Source organism: Natrix helvetica, assembly GCF_964273705.1.
Source record: "Natrix helvetica genome assembly, chromosome: 5".
In the NCBI taxonomy this organism is placed as follows: Eukaryota; Metazoa; Chordata; class Lepidosauria; order Squamata; family Natricidae; genus Natrix; species Natrix helvetica.
Window position 1 is genome coordinate 33,483,574 of NC_138551.1, and position 6,000 is coordinate 33,489,573.

The window sequence follows — 6,000 nt, forward strand, 5'->3', positions numbered from 1 at the left end:
GCTAAGAAGTTTTAGGACCTTCCATATTTTAAAACATAGGCTGGGATAGGATGGCTGCAAATCATAATCCAAAATTCTCCAATTGTTACTAATAATTGTCTTTTGGTTACATAATTAAAATAGCACAGGCTAGAGGGAGCAGTCTAGGGATGAAATTATATGACTAGTGGACCATAATGGATGATTTTTTTCTTTATTAAATTATTATTATTACTATGGCGTATTGACCACACCATCTGCAGCACAGAGCCTAGGCCCTGATGAATTTTTAACAGCATATGTACTCTAGGCTAGACCTAATCCTACTGCGGGAGTGCCCCCTCTCGCAGGTGTGGCCCTCCGCCCTTTCAAGGGCCCACCTTGATGACGGATTCATTAATCCCGAGAGGTGGAGGAAGCGGAGACTTAGGGGTTTTTTAGTTAAATGTTTTTTAAATTCTTTTAGGGGTTGAGGGGTTGAGGGGTGGGTGGGTCAGATCAGGAGCGATGACAGAGCCAGGTCACCAGGTGGGGTCTTGAGCAGAAGGAGCAGAGAGGAGGAGGGGGGAGAGGATATCATTCCTATACAGGGCCCCTTGATTCCAACAGTCGTAGGGAGGGGCAGATACGAGGACAGATTAACAACTCCCAGTCGGTTGGGAGACCGTGGGTGCTGGTTACACCCGGTCGCTTGTACCAACCCCCGCGTTCTAGGTGGTCAGGATCTGCAGGCCCAGGGCCTGAGGCTGTTGTTATGCAATGTGAGGTCCGTTGTCAATAAGGCCCCCCTCATTCATGATCTAATTTTGGAGGGGGAGCCGGACCTCGCGGGAATAACGGAAACCTGGTTGGGCCACGAGGGAGGGTTACCCCTCGTGGAAATGTGCCCACCAGGTTACCAAGCATTTCACCAGCCCCGGGCCCGGGGAAGGGGCGGTGGGGTAGCAGTGATTATCCGGGAGGACTTAGAGCCGAGGGAGTCCACTGTGCCACAGACGTCCGGATGCGAATCCCTTGTTGTGAAATGGGGCCCTGGGAGGCAGTTGGGCCTGCTGATAGTATACCTGGCTCCCCGCCATACATCAGCGACCCTGCCTGAGCTCCTCGAGCTGATCTCATCGGTGGCGGTTGAGACCCCCAAACTTCTAGTGATGGGGGATTTTAACCTGCCGTCGGTGGGAGAAGCATCAGAGGGGGTTCGGGAATTCATGGCTTCCATGATAGCCATGGACCTGACTCAAATGATTCAAGGCCCGACACACGAGGGAGGTCACACCTTGGACCTTGTTTTTGTCTCTCGCCAGTGGTTGAGTGATCTGGGAGGAGTGAATTTAACCATCACTCCTCTGTCATGGTCAGATCACTCACTCCTCCGACTTGACTTCCCTGGTGCTACCCCTCGCTGCGGGGAGGCGGAACCGGAAAACACTAGATGGTTCCGCCCCAGGTGCTTGATGGAACCAGACAGGTTCCAGACGGAGCTTGGGCCACCTCCTGCAGCCCTGACCCGCCCTCGGGTAGAGGACCTGGTGGCCGCGTGGAATAATGCGACTACCGGGGCCTTGAACCGGGTGGCGCCTTTGCGGCCTCTCCGGCGGCAACGATCCACCCTGGCTCCTTGGTTTACCGAGGAGCTAAGGGTGATGAAGCGCCGCAAGAGATGCCTAGAGAGTCGTTGGAGATCCTCCCGATCCGAATTTGACCGAGCACAGGTACGAGCCCATTTAAGGACGTACCTAGTGGCATTGAGAACGGCCAAACGTCAATATTGTGCCGCTCTCATTGCATCCGCAGAGAACCGCCCTGCCGCCCTGTTTCGGGTGTCCCGCTCCCTTCTGTTTCAGAGGCCGCGGGAGGCCCCTCTACAGGGTAGGGCAGAGGAGTTTGGGAAATATCTGCAGGATAAAGTCGCTCAAATCCGGAAGGATTGGGTCCCCTTCAGTGGCCCAGTCGAGACGCCAGTGGCGAGTCTTGAGAAACCTTTTTGGGAGGAGTTTGACTTGGTTGTCATCGAGGATTTGGACAGATTGCGTGGACGACTGCGACCTACCACATGTTTACTGGACCCGTGTCCCTCCTGGCTTGTACTGGCATCCTGGGAGGTTACACGCGACTGGCTCCTGGGCCTAGTGAACGCTTCGTTGGGTGAGGGGTCTCTCCCGGCCGCCTTGAAAGAGGCGGTGGTGAGACCCTTGCTCAAGAAGCCTTCCCTGGACCCTACGGAGCTGGCCAATTATCGTCCTGTCTCCAACCTTCCCTTTTTGGCGAAGGTTGTAGAGAGTGTGGTGGCTTCTCAGTTTCCACGACATCTGGAGGAGAATGATTATCTAGACCCGCGCCAGTCCGGCTTTCGCCCTGGGCACAGCACAGAGACGGCCTTGGTCGCGTTGGTAGATGATCTCTGGAGGGCCAGAGATAGGGGCTGTTCCTCTATCCTGGTCCTATTAGACCTCTCGGCGGCTTTTGATACCATCGACCATGGTATCCTGTTGCGCCGACTGGAGGGGTTGGGGGTCCGGGGCACCGTTTTGCGGTGGTTCGGCTCCTACCTCTCTGGCCAGACGCAACGTGTGTTGGCAGGGGAGCAGAGGTCGACCCTATGCCCCCTTACTTGTGGGGTGCCACAGGGGTCGGTCCTCTCGCCACTCCTGTTCAACACATACATGAAGCCGCTGGGTGAGATCATCCGTGGTTTCGGGGTGGGATATCATCTGTACGCTGATGATACTCAGCTGTACATTTCCACCCCGAACCACCCCAACGAGGCCGTCGAAGTGATGTCCCGGTGTGTGGAAGCCATACGGATCTGGATGGATGACAACCGACTCAGGCTCAACCCTTCCAAGACGGAGTGGCTGTGGGTTCCGGCTCCCCGGTTCAACCAGATAATTCCATCTCTGGCCATTGGGGGCATTCAACTTGCCCCCGTGGAGCGGGCGCGCAATTTGGGCGTCCTCCTAGATGCCAGACTGTCCATGGATGAACATGTGACAGCCGTGGCCAGGGGGGCGTTCCACCAGGTTCGCCTGGTGCGCCAATTGCGCCCCCTATTGGACCGGGACGCCCTACGCACAGTCACCCATGCGCTGGTGACGTCTCGCCTGGACTACTGTAACGCTCTCTACATGGGGCTTCCCTTGAAATGCACTCGGAGACTGCAGTTGGTCCAGAATGCCGCTGCGCGGGTGATTATGGGGAGTACCAAGTACTCCCATGTGACACCTCTCCTGCGCGAGCTGCACTGGCTTCCTGTGGTCTATCAAGTGCGTTTCAAGGTCTTGATTACGATCTTTAAAGCGCTCCATGGCTCAGGACCTAGTTACCTGCGGGATCGTATTCTGCCCCATACATCCCTACGACCCATCCGCTCACACAGAGAGGGACTTCTCCAGGTGCCGTCCACCAGACAGTGCCATGGGGCGGCGCCTAGGAGCAGAGCCTTCTCTGTGGCGGGCCCAGCCCTGGGGAATGATCTCCCCCCGGATATTAGGACCACTACTGACCTCCGCTCCTTCCGTGTCAAGCTCAAGACCCACCTTTTCCAAATAGCTGGCCTGGCTCAACCATAACTTCGTATTGCTCCTGATGGGTTTTTTAATTTAGTAATTTTATTTAAGGGGATTTTAAATTGTGTTTTTAATTGTCTTTCACTTATAAGTCAATTCTCCTCCATGCACATATGTATATGTCTCTGTTCTTTTTGTATATATGTTTGTCTTATGTGTATTTTTATTTGTTTTGATTGTACACCGCCCCGAGTCCTTCGGGAGAGGGTTGCGGCTAATCAAATAAAAATTATTATTATTATTATTATTATTATTATTATTATTATTATTATTATTATTATTATTATTAATGGATCATAATTTTGATTTCAGCTCTCAGTGCAGCACAGCAACTTAAGTTTCAGCAGGAAGTAAAAATAAATGTTTTCTTCCTTCTCTGTGCCTAGGGGTCATTTATGCATAATTTATCATGGACCCAATCCATACCGCTTTCCAGTAGGAAAACGCAAGACCAATGAAAGGATGCTACAGGCAATCATCGACTTACAATCACTCATTTAGTGACCTTCAAAGTTACAACAGCACTGAAAAAAGTAACTTATGACAATTTTTCACTTTTACAACTGTTGCAGCATCCTCCTGGTCATGTGATCAAAATCCGGATGCTTGGAAGCTGTTTCACATTTATGATGGTTTCAGTGTCTCAGGGTCATGTGATCACCTTTTGTGGCCTTCTCATAAGCAAAGCCAATAAAGAAGCAAGATTCACTTAACAACCATCTTACTAACAATTGCAGTGATTCACTTAACAACTGCAACAAAAAAGGCCATAAAATGATGCAAAACTTACTCAACGAATGTCTTGCTTATCAATATAAATTATGGACTCAATTGTGGTCGTAAGTTGAGGACTACCTGTAGTTCTTTTCCTCAGTTTTGTCACTCCACACGATCAAAGTGAAGAATGCAACAGCAGAGCATAAAGATCTTGTGGTTAGCAGTGAATTTCTCCTTGGAGGTATAAACCCAGTGAAACCCAAAAAACCTGTTTATATCTTATCACTTTAAAGCAGTTTGGGGGGAAATGTGAATCCTTCTTATGAAGATTCCTGATACTGTATGCATTCTCTACAAACTAGAACTTTCACTTGATACTCTTATCTTGTAAAACATTCTAATTAGTTTTATTGCAAAGCAATCATAAGATGCCCTGAAGGATTCCATCATGTAGGCCCTTTATTCTTTTATTAGCTATTTAAAAATATTTTAAAAGCTGCAACAGAAGGCAAAGCTGACTTTCATGTTTAGCAGATAATCCCTATTTTTGCAGCTGGCGCTTAGAGTCTTTCAAAATGCTAGCCTGAGACCAAAACAGGTTTAACATTTATGTCCTGAAGTGATGCACATCAGGAGAAATTCTAAGTGGTCATGTAGATTTCTGATAACTGAAATATTTTTCCCCTATGGAGAAATCTTCCTAGTAAATACAGACTTGCCAGCAAAAGTGACACCGCCACTACCAACATCAACACCAAAAAAGGGATAGAGAAGGGTCAGGACAAGGGTGTAGCTGAGGTCTTCCCCCATAAGCTTACAATACCGGACAGCACCCAAATCCTAATTAATTTCCACCACAGATCATCCATTAGTGCTCCAACAAAATAAGCACCTCTTCTGAGCTTGTAGAAATTTCAATTCAGTACAGATTCAGTTTATATAACTGCTTTGCCAAATAAGATTTGCTGGATTATGTTTTTGTCATTTATCAGTAATAAATATATTACTGCAAAAGCACTGCTAATGATTTGGTGTTTAGTTGTTGGAGAAAGTTACATTCAGAGATGAACCCTTGTATTCATCTGTCCCTAGGCACTGCCATCTGTGCAACTGTGTCATGGAACTTATGCTAAGCCAGGATTCATTGAATAAACTTAACATGCTAAGCCAAAACAAACTTCAAGAGAAGTCACACACAGACACACACACAAAATCAAAGCTGATAGTCTTGCATAGGCAACCAAGGGTGCTGTCAAAATTTTGCCTGAATAAGCTTATAGTGAACCTACCCAAGCAAAGCTTAGAGCAGTGTTTCTCAATCTCAGCAACTTTAAGAAATGTGGAATTCAGTTCCGAAAATTCCCCAGCCAATATTGAAGTCTACATATCTTAAAGTTACTGAGAAAATGAGAGATGATGTAGAAATTTATGAAACCATTTTCCTACAGTCTGTCTATCAGCTGTGGCCTTGCCAGAAACTATGGCTTCAGGAAATAGGTTTGAATACTATATATGCTTGCTGAGTTTAATAATGCAGAAAAAACTACGCTATGATCATATGGACTATGCAGGACGCTACTTATCCATCTTACAGCTATATACAGACTATACAGAAATATACAGACAATGTGCATTGAGATAACTTATCCAATCAAAGCTAGGAGAAACAAACTTGACTGGGTCTCAAAATTCCAATAATTATAACCTTACCAAAAGACTCCCACCAATGTAGAGTATA